Source organism: Vombatus ursinus, unplaced genomic scaffold (assembly GCF_900497805.2).
Source record: "Vombatus ursinus unplaced genomic scaffold, bare-nosed wombat genome assembly UNPS02013101.1, whole genome shotgun sequence".
NCBI lineage: Eukaryota > Metazoa > Chordata > Mammalia > Diprotodontia > Vombatidae > Vombatus > Vombatus ursinus.
In genome coordinates this window covers 11,187-32,323 of record NW_020952879.1, presented here as the reverse complement: position 1 = coordinate 32,323, position 21,137 = coordinate 11,187, and the positions used below count along the sequence as shown (strand labels likewise).

Here is a 21,137-nt window from a genome sequence, read left to right as displayed (position 1 = left end):
AGGGAAGCCTTTAGTAGGATAGCTGGGACCCTAGCCTCTAAGGAAAGAACTTCAGCCTAGATGAATTATGAGGGAGCAGCATTGCCTGGTAGAGCTTCACCTTCTCCCGGAAGCTTTCTTTCTTCCCTTCTGCTCCTCTGCCATTCTGATCATGGAAATGTGTTTTCTCAGAGAATGGAATCATAATCCTTGAGGCAGTGAGGCCACTAGTGACCAGTGGTGAATAGACACTTTTACCTGGAAATTTGGAGTGGTCATCTCAACTGCTTAGAACTATGACTGTTCTCACTGGTCCGTCTGCCATGGCAATATCTTAAGGTGCAGGAACGCTGCTAGGACAAACTATTTGAACTCATCTCCAAGATGAGTCTCTAGCGCTGAGACCCTTGCCCCAGTAGCTATGCCACTTAAGGCCGTCATCATGAATTCAACAAGAAAAATATAAAGAGAAGACTTTAGGATGAAAATTTAAAAAAAAAAATGGTCAGAGAAGGGATACTCTGGGCTTGTGAATTTTTGGGGGGAAGTTATCTTTGGCCTTCTCTAATTTTCCCATATATGGGCAAGCATTTTGAGTCACTGAATATGAAAACCTGCTTTTTTAGAAAAAATATTAAATGTTTCTGGGGAAAGTTAAACTTTAAAATAAGAGTTGAATTTGAAGAAATGGATAGCAAAATATTAGTAGAGTTTCATGAATTTCAAAGACTAAGACTTGTGTTTACACTGCAATTATTTCAAATGTATGGGTATGAATATAAAAGTTATTTAAACATCTTTTTTTTAAAACCTTGAAGAAAATCAGAATAGACCCTGGGCCTGATGATACTTCACTTCTCTACAATCAATTGATTTTAAAGACCAGACCCCATCCTAGGTGAATTTGCATCTCAGATCTAAGAAAGCACTTGCGATGGGAGCTCCCAGTGATGTGAGCATTTTGGTTAGTATAATAAAAGTGTATCTTGGAATGTTAACTACAGTGCACAGCTGGGATAGACCTGAGACAGATCATTCAAAAAGACTTAGTCTTCCGTCTCTTCTAATTCTGAATATTTCCACAGTTAATAATTAAAAGAAAAGAAAAGCAAAACTGAAAGCAGTTCTTTTAATATTGCGTTTCTGACTCCTCACAAAATATGTTGTGTGATTTAGTTCAGAAGCTAAACATTTAATTGGCTACCTTGCTTGATGAATAACCAGTGCACAAACTTTGGCAGGTATTTATTGTTATTTGACATGTGTTGAGTACCACCTGTGTGCCTGCTGATACACCACCACCCCCCCTGTAGATATAAGCTTTGCTTGAGGCTCTCCTTGTAAAACCAACCCAGGTAAATGAGAGCCAGAGTGATTTGGGCCCATTTAGTCATTGTTTGGGCCCTGATTGGCTCAGAGTGAATGTAAATCGAAATTGTTTCTGTTTAGGCCAGAAATTCTGAGGGTTCCCCTCCTGGGTTGTTTTTTTTTTTTTTTTTAACCTAGGTAAAAGAGACCATTCTCTGCCTTATTTCTTACCTAGTTTTTATCACTGAATGGGGATTACCTCAGTCAAACTGAGACCTTAGCTTAAAAAAGCCAGTCTCTGCTTCAGCTAGGGCCATCTCCACTCGGAAGATCTATATCTTGTCACTGAACCCAGATGGCTCTGGAGGAGAAAGTGAGGCTGGTGACTTTGCACAGCCCTCCCTCACTTAAATCCATTTCACCTGCAAGTCATGGCATTACCTTCCTGATTATGGTCCTCTTGGAGAATTAAGGACAAACAACAACAACAACAACCCAGGTAAAAAGCTCTTTTCTTTGGCTTGTCCGATAAAGGGACTGAAAGAGAAAGAGTTGCATACTGTTAATTTTCTCTTTCTTCACACTTCTACTGTTCTCTCTTTGCATTGAGACACTAGTATGCCAAATATTGGCCCAGTACTAGTGCCCACATAATATACATGACCTGGGCAGGAGATCAAATAACATGTTTTCCAGGAATCTCTGAAATGTGTGGTGCGCTACATAAAGCTTATTTTAGTCAACATGAGATAGATGTGACTTGAACCTCTGACATCTTCAGTCCAATTTTTTTCACCAGAATTTTTATTTTAACGAGACGGAGTATGCCTTTGATTTTCTGATTTAGTGAGCAATTAACACATTGAATGATGGGGTAGGAAAGTTCAATTGTTATTTTTTGTAGTTAATATGTACTTTGTGAGATTTTATTGTACAACAGTACCAATATTTTGTTTTCTCAGTTCACCAAATACTCATTTTTGTACATAGCCTTAAAATGTTTAGTGTTTGCTCACCAGTTAAATCTACAGAGGTAGAGGTAGTGTGGAGAGGGTGAGACAGAGAGTTAGGAAGATCTGCTGTCAAATCCTGCTGCAGGCAATTACTAGTTATGTAACCCTAGGCAAGTCACTTAAACTTTCTAAGCCTCAGTTTCCTTATTTGTAAGATGGGGATAATACTTGTAGTGTGTATCTCATAGGGTTGTTGAGAGCCTCAAAGAGGATTTATTAAATATTTAAGGTTTTTGTTATTGGTTAGTCATGCCTGACTTTTTGTGACCCCACTTGGGGTTTTCTTGGCAAAGGTACTGGAATGGTTTGCTATTTCCTTCTCCAGCTCATTTTACCAATGAAGAAACTGAGACAAACAGGGTGGAGTGACTTGCCCAGGGTCACACAGCTAATAAGTGTCTGAGGCCACATTTATTCTCAGGTCTTCCTGACTCCAGCCTCTGCACTTTATCTAATGTGCCACCTAGCTTCAAATTGCATTGACTTTTGGGATACCCTATATGTAAAATTACTATGTAAAACTTAGTGCTATGAAAATGGAAGTTTTTATTACTTACTGTGCCAAGGGAGAACCAGTTTTTCTCCCAGGTTAAAGCTGGCTACTATAGCATTGTAAGGTATTTCACTTTGAACACTTACCTGCCAGGAAAATCATTGTCTACTCTACAGTCACTGTCAATCTCTACTGTCATACACATATCAAGGCCTTTGCCCCAGGGCAGGGTCTAACATAAGTGATTCCCTTCTCCAGAGGCAGTTCAGTAGATAATGGAAAAGGAGGAAACACCTGTAGGGTAATGAATGTAAGAGAATGCAGTAAGCTGTCTTGGTCTATATAGCCCTGGCATAGAATCTGCTTCCATAGGCTTCTGCCTGATGATACAAATTGAGAACATGAATGACAGGCTTGATGATCACGGAGAAAATAACATTGACTGCTCTCATAACCAACCACTAAACTCAGGCAGCTAGTTGGTTCAGTAGATAGTGCTAAGCCTGGAGTCATGAAGTTGTTCAGTCATATCACTGAGCCACTTTACTGCCTCTGGAGTCAGGAAGACCAGAGTTCAAATCCTGCCTCTGACACTAGTTGTGTGACTCTGGGCAAGTCACTTAACCTCAGTCTGTCTCAGTCTTCTTATTTGTAAAATGGGATTAATAACAGTATCTTCCAGGGTCATTGTGAAGATCAAATGAAATTTATAATATTATCATATTATTTTATAATATAGCATATAATGATATTATAACATTATAATAGTACGTAACTGCTAGCTATTCTTATCAAGCCCAAAGATACCATGCCCCACATCTGTTGGCACAGTGGCATTTTCTCACAAGTGACTCTCCTTTATCTTCTACATTTTTCCTCCCCTACCCCATTTATTTTCTTTTTTATCCAGCTTTCGAAGTCATCAGTTCTGGGAGGTCTTGGTAACAGATTCTGTCTAGCAGTGGAGATCAGCACCTGCTCTGTAATTTAGTTTTAGGGAATTGCAGGATTCAATCCCATGTCTTCCTGATACCACAGCTAGCTTTTTATCCAGTATACCATGGCTTCCTCTGCCCTCTCCAAATCCTATTTTACTTATAATTTCACAGATCCTCTCCTTTCACTCCAATTTGAGGAATTTTTTTTTTCCTCGGGGTTTCAGCAATTGCCCTCTTGGGCCAGAAACCAGGAGTGGGGGCTGGGAAGTATTTCCTCCTGGTCCTATGGCCAAAGTAACCTTTTCTTCTGTTGTGGGGGCCCTTCTTTCAAGTGGTTTTTGGGACGGTTGGTGACAGTTTGTGGCTAGAGGGCGTGGGTGGGTCTATGCTTTCATCTCTTGGGTGGTTCTAAGTCTAATCTGTTGAAACAATGACCCCTGTAGGTTTGGAATATAAAGTTATTATAGGTGGATTGATCCATGGCTGGCTGTCTGAAAATTTCCCGTCTGTTTGCTTAACTTTGTGGAAGGTGAGGGTCTCAGGGGCCTAGACAGACATTCAGAGACTTGGTCTTTAGATCAGAGAGTTGCTCCTTTTTTGATCTTCCTTAGTACTAATGCCTTTCCTCTGAAATCATTTCGGATTTATCCTGTATATATCTTGTATGAACACAGCTGTTTGCATGTGTTGTCTCTCCCATTAGAATGTCAGCTCCTTAGACTTATATGAACTGATGCAAAGTGAAATGAGCAGAACCAGGAGAACATTGTACACAGTAACAGCAACATTTAACAAATTTAACATTTTACAATGATTGACTGTGAATGAATTAGCTATTCTCAACAATATAATGATCCAAGACAATTCGAAAGGACTTATGATGAAAAATGCTTTTCACATTCAGAAAAGAACAGATGGAGTTTGAATGTAGATCAAAGCATACTTTTCTAATCTTTATTTTTCTTGGTGGTTTGTTTTTTTTTTTGGTATGCATTTTCTTTTGCAGCATGACTAATATTTACATTTTTCAATGACTGCCAGTATATAATCTATATCAAATTGCTTGCCTTCTCAAGGAGGGAATTTGAAACTCAGCATTTTAATGAACAAATGTCAAAAAATTTTGTTTATATGTAATTAAGGAAAAAAATTAAAAATAAAAGAATGTCAGCTCCTTGAGAGCAGGGACTGGTTTTTTGTGTTTTTTTTTTGACTTTTGTTTGTATCCCTAGCACCTGTCACAATGTCTGGCATATAGTAAGAACTTATATGCTTATTGACTATTAAATACACTCCAAAAATTATTTCTTCACTCATTGGTAAAAAAAAAAAAAAAAACCTTTCCAGATAAAATATAACTAGACATTATAGTTTTGATTTCTATCCATCCTGGGGATTCCAAAGGAAACTAAGTTTCCCCAAAGAAGGGAACCCCCAGGTAGGTTTTTATAGCTAAAAGTTTTTATAACTAAAAGTTCTTATGAAACTTAATGAAAATGCTGACAATCCATACCATGATTATGTCCTTTGTTTTGTTTAACAACTTTCTTCTTTTTTTTTTGGTCTTTGTAACAAGGACTTATAGATAAGTGAATTAAAGAGTTTAATGGAGTAGACAGTATCTGTGATTAGTAACCTTAGCCTCAAAATGTTCCATTATTTAAAGGACTTATCAATTTAAATTAATTTAAATTAATGTGCAACATGCGATATTGGCTAGGAGTCAGGGGAAACCCTGGGTTTATAGCTTGTCTTTAGAGCCTGTTTGTATGACCAAGTGGAAGTCGTGGAACTGTCATTTCTTTATCCCTACCCTATTGTGGGGGTAACAGTACCTGCCTCAGATGTCTGCTGTGAGGATCAAAAGAGATAATCTATATAAGTAAAGCACTAGTTGAATGACTAAAAAAAATACAGCTGACTTGATGTTTTGATAATACGGTTTTTGATCTTATTGAAAAGCTAAGAGCAGAAGATTTGGAAGTAGAGGACGTGGGTTTGAATCCCACTCTACCGCTTACTCCCTGTGTAATTTTGGGCGGGTCACTCAGTTTCTTTGCTTGTTAAAAAAAGACTTGATGACCTCTCTCAGGTCTCTAACAGCTCTAAATCTGTGATCCTGTAACTGAACTTAAATTGTTATCTTTGCGACCTACAAATCTTTTTAAGCTGTACTAAAGTACAGCTTTTAAAAATAAGAACCATTAAAGAAATCAGTTTCTTTTGTATTTTTTAAATCGGGCTTGTGAAAGAGGACCTTTATGAGGACCTTGCCCCTCCCTCATCAAGCCAGATTCCTTAGCAGGTAACTTCCCAAGTAAAGCAGAATGGATTTAATGTGTACTTTTGTTTAGGAATGAAAGCTGCTGGGGAGAAGTGTGTCTTTAAAAAAAAAAAATTGAAGTGGTTTTTTTTTTTTTTTTTTTTTTTTTTTGTAACAGCATCTCATTGCCAAAGAGCAGAGACTTCATGAAATCATATCATGGCAACTAAAGGTTGCTCCCTGGGATGGGACAGAGTTTCCTTGCCAAATATGGTTAGGGAGGGTTTTTTTTTCTTTCATTTTTTCTACTAGGCTGTGTACCAGAATGGGAAACTAATTGACAATTATTTTCTAGACTACTTTCTGATAGGATTGTGTGGGTGTGGTGGCCTAGGGACCGATACTCTTTTCACTCTGTGTGAAGGCTAGAATGGGAGGACCAGTAACTGCTTGAATTCAGTTGCCTTGGCTAGGCTTCCTGTATTGTGTGGACAAGGCCAAATAGAGTACTAAAAACTGTTTGACCTGAAAATGCCTTTTGTGCCTTTGGAAAGAAAAATAGAGAGGAAATTAAGTCGGAACAGTTTTACTAGAAAGCCAGCATTTCTAAACTGCTAATCAAGCATGGATGTGAAGGAAGAAAACTCAGGTTTGTGTGTAAAGGCAGGGCTTTAAAATATCTAATGCAGATCAATGAAAATGCTTTTTTCTTCTTACCCTTTTCCTCTTCTGGGTGTGGATTTATACATTCCCCTGCAATGTTGCAAACCTAGTAAGAACATGGTGTTAGCTCATAAGTACCAGAAAATGAAAGTGATCATAAACAGGAGGGAAATGGTGTAAGTTCACAGTTGAATACTAAGTGAAATGCTGGGAGTAATGAACAGGAATATGAAAAACAATTTAGGTTTAAGTGTAAAGTTTTATCAGTCATGAGAAATTAACTAACTCAGTGGCACTGAATAATCCTTCTAATTAGTTGATACTTTGAAATACTTGCAAAAAAGAATAAGTAAATGAAGGTCTTTTAAAATTTATTTAGAATTATTTCATTTCAGTGCTGTGTAATCACTTGTTAGAAATATTTTGAGGTGTTTTGTGTTTAAACAAAGCAATAATATTTTCATCAATTGATAATACATGTAAAGCATTTAGTACACTTCCTGGTACACAGTAGGTGCTTATTCCCTTCCCTGCTTTATCTTAGCCAAACAACAATTGCTGTTAGCTTCTGTTTCTCAAATGTGCAAAGCATCCCAGCTTGTACTCATCACTTTGGTGTCAGAAATAAACACTTCCACAGATGATTTTTTAAAATGTTCAAATAAAACCTGCTTTGAGAAAAATGACATCCTTAAAAGGATAGGTGTCAATAAAAGTTATGACACTTATCTTCATTAGCTCTAATCTGTCTGTTTTATCTTAAAACTGTATCTGTAATTAAACTGTTTGTTTTCTATAAACTTGGCCAACATGGATGGAAACACTTTGTCAGATTCTTAATATGGCATTATTTAGTGTTATTAATTTTCTTACTTTAGAAACCCAGCATTTTTTAGTTCTGTTTGGGCAACAAACTCAGCCTTCTCAATGAAAGCCTATCACTTCCTTAATATTTTACTTGTTAGGAAAATAATGCCTTTAGCTTTTTTATTTCTTTATATTGCTCTTAGAAGCAATTCAAAATATTTCCTCTTCAAGATCTCATATTTATCACGTCTCATTTAAATAACTGACAAATATTATCACCTTTACTTTGCAGATGTGAGAATTAACAGTTGTGTGGCTTGCTCAGGGTCCCACTTCCTGATTAGGTTGTCTACCTGTTGAAGGGTAAAATTTAAAACCATGACATACACATTAATTGATTACAAATACTTCACAGTACCTCTCTTTAGAAAGCAACCTCCATTGGGAGCACTGACTTCTTCTTTTGCCATCCGTGTTAAACAGTAGCAGAACTAAGAGACGTTTATGTCAGAATTTAAAACTTTCCTCTTAAAAAAAAATTTGAAAAGCAGAAACTAATAATATATAATTCTAGCTTCAGAACAAAAAGAGAAACATGTTTTAAAGCATTTTAGTGGTCTTTTTTATTCCTTTCTTTTCATTTTAGACATATATTAATGTATTTTATTTAATTGTTGATGATTTTTTTCTTTTTCTTCACTGGTTATCAGTGACACATTAGTAGTTTCTATTTAGTTAATTCTCTTGCTTTATGTCCATTTATTTAGTTTTAATTGTGGAATCAGACATCTGTGATTGACATACATGCTGTTATCATATTGTAGGTTTTTGATATCTGGTCTCTTTGCTTATTAAAAATTATTTTTAAAGAGAAACTTGGATGTTATAGTTCACTCTTTGTGGAGTAAGTGCTTCAGCAGCTTAGTCCAAGATAATTTACTACATAGTAGTACTTTTCATACTGAGTCACTTACAGTTGGTAAAAATATTTTTAATTTTCTTCATTTTTTTCTAATTTAAAAGTGGATACTGAAAACTGGAATTGAATTTGGTCTCTTAGATTTATAGCAGATCATATAGTGTGCACATTTTAATTGTTGGCTTACTGTAAATGTATCTTAAACCTTTATTATTAGTTATTGCCAACTAGACATTGCTTTTTGAAATTTTAAGTTAATGTTACTAGAATGATTGAGTATCAAGTTTATTAGAACAGAAGCAACTACAGGAAAATACCTTTAATTTGTGTATTGCTTGATCAAAGCATATCTTTATTGGGATATGGCTAATATAGGGATTTGTTTTGCTTGATTATACATATTTGTAAAGGATTTTGTTTTTCTTGATTTCTCAATGAGTATGGAAAAGGGAGATGGGAGGGAAAGAATTTTGAACTGACAATAAAATTGAACTAAATTAAAAAATAAAAACAGTGGAGGCAAAAATGTATATAGTGCTCTAATGTGGAATTTTTATATAATGTGGGTTTTTATTGATCACCACGTTGGTCATCTCATTATACTTTTCACATTGATGTGATGAGTCATGTATCAAATTAATATTTCCCATTAATATATCACAGTAATACATTGCGTATGACATTTATGTTTGTCAGAGTCCCTTCCCCATTTCAATGGTGTTAATTTAATTTTTCTAAGGAATTTGGCAAGGTGCATCACAGGTCCAATACTAAAGTTGACTTTGAAGAATGAAGTTTTTAAAAAGATGAACAATATATGATATTGAATATGCTTTGTAGTAGCATAAAACAAGGGTAACTTTAATCCATCTATTTATTGCAACTGCATTGACTTATAGCAGTATTATAATTGTTTTACATAAGAGTGTATATTATATATATATAATTTTATTAATGTAGCTCATAGGCATTATAATATTTAGTTTGTTTTACATATATATTCTAAAAGAACAGTCCAGCATAATATTTAGATGGAGATTTCTCTCTCTCTCTCTCTCTCTGTGTATATATATACACACACACACACACACACACACACTGTATATATACATACATATATGTATGTACACATGTACACACACACACATATGGACTAGCAGACTGATTTTTAGATAAAACTAGTTTTAGAGAGGCAAGATCTAGCTGCTGTCTTGTAGTATTTGGATTGAAAGAATGAAATGCCATTTTAGAAGAAACAGTCATGGGATGTAACTTATCTGAAATCCTCACCTGACATTTTTTGGTCTTTAAAAAGAATGATTCAGTTTATTTCATAGCAGTGATGCAAAAGGATTGAGTCTTCATAAAAATGAATGAGAATTATTTTTCCCTGTTGGGAGAAGATGAGAGGAAGAAAGGGAGACAGGACAGCTGTCCATGAGCCTAGAAATAAAGGGAAGATAGCTCCCTATCTAAATGTTACCCCATGCTGTTCTTTCAGCATCTCAGCTACAGCCACAATTAACATCCCATAACTGAGAGGTGTTTTTACAACATACAATGTGGAAAGGAGCTTGTTAGTTCTCAAGACCAGGGAACCTCTAAGAAAAGCTCAGTTGAGTAATACCTCTATGGCAGTGGATTGAAATCTGCTAATAATAGCACTGTGGTACCTTTTTTTTTCTGCTGTCCTAACAATTAATTTATGTGCTATCACTGTCAGCCATTAACGAACCAGTGAGTTCACTAGTAATATTCTTACAACTATGTATCAGGATGTGTGAAAACTAAAGGAAAAAGATCACTTTGTTTGTGTCCTTGTGACTATTTTAGGGTAGTTTCTAGGCAAAGTTTTGAAGCACGTAAAGTTTGGCTTTACGTCCATTTCAGAGACCTTGTTACTATTAGGCCTGCTGTCCCTGCACTAAACATCTTGCTATTCCTTTCCACCCGTTGATGGTTATTTTCATGTGTTTCCTCCCCATCCTACCCACCATTCACCGCAGTGGTCCAATACATCATCCATATGAAGCTAAAGGTATTAACCCAAATGTAATGGTTCACAAATGATTTTTGCAGTAGCAGAACTCACTTTAAACAAAAGTCCTTTAGAACCTTTCCAATAAAATATTTTTGTGTATAATTAAAAAATACTTACAGTCCATGGAACCAAATAATATAAGACTGTAATTTAAAAGTATCTCATATTTTTGGATACATTTTGTTTCAAATCTAAAAATTATTATATGCCATTTACTTGTGTTTTGTTTGTAAATGGCCTCGTAATTTTGCTAGAATCATTTAAAAAAAATGAATCTGCTCTATGCATTGGGCAGCTTGGTGGCTCAGTGGATAGAGTGTCAGGCCTGGAGTCAGGATGACTCATCTTCTTGAGTTCATATCTAGCCTCAAACACTTACTAGCTGTGTTATCCTTGGGCAAGTCACTTAATCATGTTCGCCTCAGTTTCCACATCTATAAAATGAGCTGGAAAAGGAAATGGTTAAACTGCTGCAGTATCTCTGCCAAGAAAACACCAAATGGTGTCATGAAGAGGCAGACAGGACTGAAAAATACCTTAACAACAACTCTGCAACTGGGATCCTTAGAAATAGACTCAAACCGGAAGAAACTTTTACTGTATTTACATTTCTTCAATATTTGGGACTTGTTATTTGAATTTTACTCACAGATTCCTAGGCTGATAAAATCGTATCAAATAAAAACTTATTTTAAAAACTTCTAGGTCATTATCTTAGTTAAAAGGGGTAATTACCTATAACAATAAGTAGATATTAAAATAATTATAACTGAACGCATAGCATATGAACTTGTCCCTCAAGATAGAGGTAAGACAAAAAAGTGAATTTCATGAACTTAATTTTGACTTTTAGCATTTTTTTGTCTATTTAAACATCTGTATTTTACCCAGTTATCCATAAGGGACCTTGGACCGCAAAAGTACCTATAGTAAAACAAAATAAAAATTCATTGTATTACATATCAGTGGGAATCATAATAATAATAAATTAAAGAAGGTAACAGCTATTTAGGTTGCAGGTATCAAAATGACATATGGTCCGTGCAAAGTTTAGCCAGATTAGAAAAATAAAAGTGTTATATCATAAACAAATAGCCTTTAATAGGTACCACAATGCAAAAAAGCCACTTTAAATTGTGATTTAGTTTTGGGTTTAATCTTAAATTCATCTTGTTTGTCTTTATCTTCAAGAACAAATCCATCATTCTTTAATTAGATTGTTCATAGCATATTGTTCATATGCTATGTTATTATAATTATTTCAGGGTCTACCTATTATTGTGATTAATTGCCTCTGAAAATTATATTTCATGTTCATGATTGGCTTTTAGCTAAGATGATTCTCTAGACAGGCCCTTTTAAACTGTGGGTTGCGACCTCATATGGGGTCATGGAAAATTTGGCAATAGTAAAAGGTTTCTGAACATGTAACGAACAGAAATTAATTAAAAATTAAACGCATAATGAATCTGAGGTGTTTCTGGCAGCAATTGCCCATGTTGCATCAGGCAACTTCACTGCAGCCTTGGTTCTGAACACAAAGCATACATGCTTTGCACTGAGCATGCCCCTCAGGCCACATAATGCAAATGAAAGGGGTCACAAGGGGAAAAAGTTTAAGAAGCCCTGCTCTAAACGTTTTTAAAAAAAGTTTGTTTTATAAAATGACTTTATTAGCCTAATAATCAAGAAACCTGGGTTCTTATCCATCACTAATTGTGCCATATTGGTTGAGACTCTTACTCTTTGTGAGCCTCAGTTTCTCACCTGTACAACAACAGGTTTGTATTATGACCTCTGAAGTCCCTTCAAGCTGTGAAGTATGTGACTCCTACATTTGGAGAATAGTGAGCGTTTTAGTTTGTCTGGAGTTTAGAGAACACTTTAAAGAGGGGAAGGAGAAGAATCTAAAAAGGAGTCCGGAGTCAGATTTTGTGAAGGATCTTGAATGCCAGGATAAATAGTTTACGAAGTAATGCCCAGATAAACCTATAAACCTGGATACTAAGAAGTACAACAGATAAAGAATTTAGTGGTGGAATACCCAGAAATTCACAAGAGAACATAAAAGGGAAGAAATGTAGGGACAGTATTAGTCTCAATTATCTCTATATGGAGGCCCAGAGGATAAAGTGAACTTGAAATGTTAACAGAATGCCATGAATCTAATCACATTATCAGTAGGATTTGGTGAGGGGCTGCTATTCTGCATTTTGACACAGAGTGAATTTACTTTTTGAAATGCAAGTTATGTGAATCTTAGTCAAACACGAGCATAGCAAAATAGAATTGGTTATAGCGGAGAAAGAGAAGACTGGGCATAGTCACTGAGATTTCAGGAAATTAAGAGAAATAATAAGCATAACTCTGTGGATGGATATCCCCGCCCCCATGACCTCTTTATTAGATAGCTCTAGGCAATAAGATTTTAATGGCTGTAAAATCCTCCTAAAATACCACGTCCTCTTTATATAATCATAGATTTTGCACTGACATACACAGCAATGATAACAGGACTCCCTTAGCTTAGTATTAAATATTAAGTATTTTCTTTAACTTTAATTTTACATTACTCCACTGGGGATGGTGAGGGAACTAAAACAAGTTAGATGAAGGCTGGACACACTTTAATGATTAGTTGGCTTGGTAAAAGTGGGTGGCTTTGTTCCTAGTGCTGTATATGTAGCTCTAGGCTCTGGAATGTTGGGACCAAGTTATAGTTGTTTTCAAAAGTGTGCTGTGAAAAGAGTAGATGGGCAGCTGGGTGGTGCAGTGGATAGAACACTGGCCCTGGAATCAGGAGGACCTGAGTTCAAATGTGACCTCAGACACTTGACATTTAACTAGCTTTGTGACTCTGGGGAAGTCACTTAACCCCATTGCCTAGCCAAAAAAAATAAAATAAAATAATAAGACTACTCTAAGCCTGGTTACAAAGTAGGAATGAGGGACCATTTTCTTCCACAAGCAGAATTTCTGAAGAGACCCAGTTCTTTAGTTATTTCCAAGTGACTGGAGAAAGGAGGGTGGAAGGGAATTTTGACATGAGTTTCAAAACACTATCCGTATGAAGTGACTGGTTGCTGTTCTGAAGGAGGAGAGGAATGACTTAGGCAGGCCATCCCCTCCAGTCCTAGATGTGGAAATTGAGAGTTGATAGCCCATTGGGTCTAAGAGTGGGCTGAAGTTCAGTTGGTATGGAATTTACTAAGAGGTTTCTTCCAGAAACAGACAACTCAAGTCTTCTTTTTGCTTCAGCAAAGATAGAGTTTTTATTTATTATTATTATTATCATTTTAAAGATATAGTTTTTAAAAAGCAGTTGGGAAGTTCCTCCTCTAATCCCTGTAGTGGGTGGACTCAAAGAAGGGAGTCATCAGTGCAGCTGCCTTCAAGACCATAATGGAATTCCTGAAGGTTGAAATCGCCATAAAAGTGGACAAAAGCTGCTGCCACCACCAGGACATGGAAGATCTGATGTGACTGAAACTATTTATCAGATTTGCTAGGAAAAAAAAAGCTCAGGGATTCAGGCAGCATATAGCCCATCTCCAGTGATATACATCACAACCATGAGAAAGAACCAACCCATCTGGCCCACTGTTGTGGCCTGGACAAAGCCTTCTGCAATAGTGAAGTGCATGGTGGGCACAACTCCACTCAAACCAAGTTCCAGGAACACTCTTGCTCTTGTTTGCCAGTGTTTAGGTGTGGCAAAACAGCCCAACTGGGCCACAATGATGGCAGAGATTCCCAGGATGGATGGAGATTATTTAAGAAGACTGGAGGGATTGGGATGCTTTCAGAAGCAAAATCCTGTCTATCTCAGGTGATCCCAATGACAAGAAAAGCTGTTTCTAAGGAAACATACTTCTGTATAGGGAGTTTTTTCTTTCTTTCTTTTTTTTTTTTTGTTCTCATATTTTAAAATGGCATTTCTAAAAAACTGAAGTAGGGGCACATAACCAAGGAACAATACAAAAGAGTGGCACAGAAGGATAAGAATTATTGTAGGAAGAAGAATAAGTTAAGTTTGTTAAAAAAAAAAAAACAGATGCCAAGGAAAAAACAATGATTTTAATGTGTGTTTAGAGTAAGAAGAGTAACAGGGAAAGGGCATACCACTTGGGACAGATGGTGTAATGATAATAGATAAGAAAGAAAACAGAACTACTCAAAGTAAGTAGAATAAGCTTCAAACTGATAATATGTGATCAAGATGACATTGGACTTCATGATAGGAAATAATAAGAGATTAATTCTAAGTGAGTTGCAGTCTCTAGGCCTATACTAATTAAATTTAAGAATTCTGGTAGCACTTAGAGAAAATCATAGACCTGCTATTAAAGGAATAGTGGAGAATAGAAGGACTACCAAAAGATTGGGGAGAGAAAAATGGTGTCCTAGTTTTCAGAAATAGAGGGGAAAAAATGGAACCAAAAACACATCGGCTGATGAATTTGACCTCAATTCCTGGAAAAATCTAGAAGAAATGATTAAACATGTAACTTGAAAGCACATAGAAAAAGAAATGGTGATCTTTAAGAGCTATCATGGGTTCACAAGGGACAAATCATGACAAATTCGCATTCATTCACCTATCAACTTTTATGCAAATAACTACCATATCTATATATCCAGTCTCTTGATTTTCAGTCCCACGTCATGTAACTGCTTTATTGGACATCTCTAACTGGATATCTCAGAAGCAATTCAAATGCAGCATGTCTAAAACTGAACTCATTGTCTTTTCCCCAAACCCTACCCTCTTCTTCACTTATCATAACTATATCATTTTACCTTCATAACATGTCTTGCACAGTGCTACCTTCTCTCCTCTGCCGCCATTCAGGTTCAGGTCCTCATCACATCAGACCTGGAGTACTGCAATAGCCAGCTTGTTGGTCTGCTTGCCATAATTCTCCCTACTCCATCATTCATTCTATGATTTGGAGTAGTCATTTATATGGTTAATAGTAATTCTTTTGAAAACCTTTGATCACTTTTTCATTGAAGAATGGCAATAGGACTTATGAATATGTGTAACTTCCCTATATATCTTGGATACCAAACCTTTATCAGACATATTTTATGCAAAGTTTTCTCCAGTCAATATTTTTCCTTCTTAGTCTAGTTATTGATTTTGCTAGTGTAAAAATTTTTCAGTTTTATTTAATAATTATCTATTTCATATCTATTTTATCTTTTGTTATATCCTCTATCTTTTTTTTTTTTTTTGGTTAAGAAATTTCCCTTTAGACATAGCAGTAAAAAGTACATGATACAGTAAGTTATCTAACATCTCTGTACCTCACTGTCTTCATCTTTAAAATGAGGTTAGACTTGATGGTTTCTAAGGCCTCTTAGATCCTATGATCTTATCACAACTGAACTTAAGAAATAATCATTAAGGTTGCACGATTTGAATATTAAAAATCAAACTAATTTTTTAAATCAAAGAGAAAGATACCAGGTATTTTTCAAGGATGAAATACGGATTTGGAACATTTTAGCTATGAAGCTTTGTTTTATTTTGGATCTTTCAAAACGAAAGTTATTTAATTATGAAATAGTATTAATAAACTAAACATGGGCTGGCCTGTTGTTTAAAGTATCTCAAGATCATAGGGAAAGGATGACAATAAGAAGTCTACCTTTTCTCTTTGATTGTCTCTGAACAATTGAGAGTGACCATAAAATAAGTATTTACTGAGCCAAAAGGAGGGTGGAAGAGACACTTTGAAGACATTTTAGGAACTCGGAGCCACTGGCCTATAACACGAGAAATGTTAATAGTAATCATCAGAATAATCATGTTTGTGAAAATTATCCCTCTTTCCCTTGAGGGATAGGATGGAGATGATTTCAAAATAATGGAGGCTAGTAACATAATATAGGATAGTATAGTCAAGCCTTGCAAAACATTTATTCATATTTGTCATTTTGTAGTTTTTTTGTTTTTTTTGACCAACCATTTTATTTTCCTCTGATCAGTTCAGGAATATTGATGGGCAGATAGCTCTTTACATAGGCGTTGGAGGGGGTCTGGGGTCTCCTGGGCCGGATTCCTCACTACCTTGCTGTGGATGTGCAGCTCACACTGTCATGCAGTTTCGCATACAGTTTGGGCAGCACATGGGAGTCGAAGACGCTGGCCTCGCAGATGTCCCTGACGGCCGCGGCTTCCACGATGTTGTGGATGAGGAACTTCTTGATGGCCTCGTCCTTGGGCCCACGGCGGGCGCAGTTGGTGCAGTGGAGGGGCTGCACGTGGCAGTGGAGCGGCTGCACGTGGCAGTGGAGCGGCTGCACGTGGCAGCACGTGGCCGCGGCCTTTCTTGGCGTGCCCGTTGTTCCTCCTCTTTCTGGGCATTTTGGAAGCCAGGAACCGAAAAAGCCGCTTTGTAGTTTTGTATGTAGGTAAAGAAGAATATTGAAAACTCTTATTTAACAGTTTAACAAGTATTTTGGTAATGAAGTTTGAACCAGTTGATGATATTATTATCCGTCAGGTACATGTAAAGAACTCTTTATGGAGAGATAGGGAGTTGGGAAGAATGAATTTGCAGATATGTTAGGATAATTTGGTAATGACAGAAAGTCCTGATAATTCCTGAGTCTAAAAATGTCTTTTCTTTGTGGATGTTGTTTTTCCTGATGCCTGACCAAACACAGTCAAGACCTACTTATAGGAAACACTGCGGCCATTAAAAGGAAAATGAGGAGAAGAATTGGGTATAGTCAAACTGGAAAGTCAGAATCATGGATCTAGATTACATATGGCCTTGAGGCCGCAGGTTCCCCACCCTTGATCTGGAGAATGAAAAATATAATCCTTTAGGGTGAAAATAAAGGCAAAGGTAAGAGGGACTGGGACTTACCCAAGTGAGTATAAAGAAGGCAAAGAAAAGCAGATAGTGGTGATAAGAAACATTGTTCTGTAAATAGAAGGAAAATATTCAAAGGTAGAGAGAAATAAAATAGAATGAAAGACATTGTAAATATTTTCTGTGGTTTTATTCTAGTTTAGATTTTTGAAAAAAAAACAACAAAAACAAAAACCCAGAACAAAAAGTATGAACCTTTAAGAAATTGTCAATATGGAACAAATGCTAAACCCCTCATCCTCATGACACTTGAATATCCACATGACCGTCTACACCAGGGATGGGGAACCTGTGGCTTTGAGGCCTCATGTGGCCCTCTAGGTCCTCAAGTGAGGCCCTTTGACTGAATCCAAACTTCACAGTTTCTGTGATTCTGTGAGTTTCTGTGAATTCAGTCAAAAGGGCCGCACTTGAGGACCTAGAGGGCCACATGTGGCCTCAAGGCCACAGGTTGCTCCACCCCCATCTACACTGTTTAATAGTATGAAAAGTCTGTTTCTTTCTTCCCCCCTCCCCTCTCTTCCTCATTTTCTATCTCTTTTTTGTCTCTTCCCTCTCCTCCTCCTCCTCCCTCCTCTCTCTTTTCCCTTCTCCTCTACATTTGCCCCTTTACCTTCTCCACTCTCTCCTCTCCCTTGGTGGCAGATGTTTTCTCCAGCAAGTGCCACCCAAACCCCGGAATCTCTGGAGAAATGGAGGCAAGTGATTGGTAAGGGTTTCCATTTTTCCATTGGGGAGCAGTGGAGGAGATCAACAAGGAAGTGAGAGAAATGATTATTAAATAATTAATTGTTAATATTGGGGAGATTTAGCCCTTTCTGAAACCTTATTCTTTACTAGGCCAAGCCACTATCTGAAAAACCTTGCTAATAATGAGATTTTGGATTAGCTTTCTCCTCAGTATTGTTCAGATCCCACCCAGGTGGGGAAACCCTTTGTGTTTTATTCAGGTCTGGCAAAATGTGGATTCTCCCTTTTGTCAGAGATGATATGAATATAGATAAGTCTCTTTGACCAAGACTGAGTGATCAGAGTAATGTACCTCAAACACTCATTAGAATAGGTTCACCTCATTATAACGTTCATCTCATTAATTGTTAGGTTGATTTCCACCTTTAGGAACGCACACTCTTCCAAAGACATCTAAGTGTTGAGTGGATTCCATGAGACTTCTTTAGTCTGAGAGAGATCATCCTTTTATTAACAATGTGCTAGCATTATTAATAAAATGATTAATTACCAGAAATTATGTCTCTCAGACTTTTTCTACGTCACAGTAGAAATATGATGGAGTCGTTGGGGGGATGGAGTAGTGAGGTATAGATTCCAGGGTCAGACTGTGATGTCAGAGAGGTCAGACTAGAGAGGCTTCTGCTGAGCATGTGGCAGTTGGAATCTCTTAGAGGATAGTTAGTGATTTCCTTTATCCACAGTGAGTGGGGGTTGTTCAATACCCCAGCTGGCCTTCAGTTTTGACTCTGGGTTGTTTGAAAGTCACCTGGGATTTGTGGGTCTTTCTTCTTGTCATAAGTCAACAAATAGTGTGTGAACTCAAGACAGTCTGTGAAGCTTTCCTGGGCCTCTAAGAACAAGACTGGCAGAGACAAATTTCAGGACTTGGGTGCTTGGTTCCTTTGGCTGACAGGATACTGTCACATCTGTCCTCAACTCCCAGTCACAACAAATAACTGTGTCATGGCAAGATTATTTGGTGAGAAGGGAACTCTTTTCCATTTAAGATTGTCTAAAGGTTTTGTGTTTTAAAAATAAAAACATTTGTTTGGTATCTTGTATCTTGGGTGTGCCAGTTTTCATACTCCCTCCCATCATAGCTTTGGTGGATTGACTCCCCCACTGATTTTGATTGTCGTTTGCTGAAGAAGATGTTACTTAGGAACAGAGGCTAGGAAAAGGAGATGAAGTGGAGGGGAACATAGTAGAAAAGAGTGGAAAGAGTAATCACTCAGTGGAGGAAACTGTGAGATCTGTCTCCATTTAAGGAGATCAGGTCAAAATGAGAAATTATATCTTAGACTTGTGTCTTTGTGAAAACAAGGGCAACGAAAGGTGGGTTTGGTGACCCTTGCCTGTTCCTACGTGCAGTGGAAGTGATCCTCTGATAAAGTGTGGGCCAGTCACAGCAGTAGACAGGTTGGCCTTGGTCTTTGTCTTGAAATTTCATCTGATATTCAGATGGTTGGAAACCCATCCTAATTGGATCCAAGAAGTGGGAGTAACTTGCTAGCCATTTTTCTTGTGAATTCTTCAGAATTATAAAGTGCCCTATCAAGAATTTTATAATTATGTTGCTTTTTTCCTCATCCAGAGCTGACAGTGAATGATAAAGTTGTTTTGAAGGGATCAGTTGGCAAGGGCCCTCCTAGGGAGAAAGTGTTTGATGGAGAGAAATATCTGATTATCTGAAAGGCCTTGCAAAGGATGCCTTACTGCTGGGACAGCCAGGCTACAGAATTCCCAGCTGTGGGTTCTTTTGATGGTCAGGGTGCTACCTCCAGCTGAAGCAAGAAACTTTTATCCTGGCCTGAGTTAAGTTCCAGCCAACTTTTTGGGATTTTAAGGAAATGTGTTTTCAACCATTCCATAAGTACTATTAAACATGGTGCCTAATATAATTTATGTGCTTTAAAATGAAGAGAAAATCCAGTAGTATGTGTGTATTATGTTATTGATCCAAATGCTATTCAGTGTTTTAGGTCTTATACAGAAATAATAACTAGATTCAGTGACTTAGTACATGAAGGCTTAATGGAGGGGTGGGGTGTGTGGTGGAGTTGGTGGTGAGGGAATTCACAGGGATTCATTCAGGATTTAAAATGTTTTTAAAGTTCATTTATACACATGATTTTGTGAAATGGTTTCTTTCCTTTGAAAATATGTGTTTGAAGAAATATAAACATGTAGTAATGGGAGCGGATATTTCTATAGCTCTTTAAAATTGATAAAATGATTTACGTGTATGATCTTGTTTGAGTCTTAACCTGGAGAAGGAGTTATTCAGGCATGATTCTCCTCATTTTACGGATTTGTAAAATTGAGTCCCAGAGAGAGGTTGACTATTAAGTAGCAAAACAAGGATTTGAATCCTGGTCTTCTTGGCTGCAAGTGTAGCAAGCTTTCTATAATTCTGTGTTGCTTTTTATTACAGTATGGCAAATAATAATAATAATAATGATAACACATAGAGAAATTTAAGGTTTTCAAAATGCTTTACAAATATTATTTTACTTTATTCTTAACAGCAACCCTGGGAGGTAGCTGCTAATAGCATTATTATCTTAAAGTGTGCTTTCTTTCTCTCTCTGTCTCTCCCTTCTCCACCCCCTATTTATATTTTTGTTTATGTGTACAGACACACACACACACACACACACACATACACACACACAAACACATATACTCTACCATATCATAGATGTCAGAAAAACCCTTGGAAATCTAATGTGTCTAATTAGTCTTTTTATATACTTTGAATATTCACTATGTGATAAGCACTGTATTGTGTTTTGAAGGGATGATATAAGGGATCAGCATTTATGCAAACTTATACATGTACATAAAATTATTATGTAAATCGTGGCTTATGTCTGGACAAAGGTATGTTTTGTAAAGCATTATAAGAGAATAAATTTTGAATTTATGGTCTTTGTGGAGTGAAAATTTACAAACTCATGTTAATTTTTTTCAGATTTAGCCTTAGTTTAAAGCTCTATCTTACTGGAGTCAATAAGATTTGACTTCAAAGTATTAAAGTAAGACCCTAGCTTTGCCTCTTGGCAAGTCACTTAACCTCTATATGCCTCAGTTT

General features: G+C 36.8%; 1 pseudogene; it reads right to left on the bottom strand.

Annotated features, from left to right (window-relative positions):
• Positions 1-16,419: 16,419 nt before the first annotated feature.
• LOC114040413 lies at positions 16,420-16,797 on the bottom strand (annotated as a pseudogene).
• Positions 16,798-21,137: the final 4,340 nt, after the last annotated feature.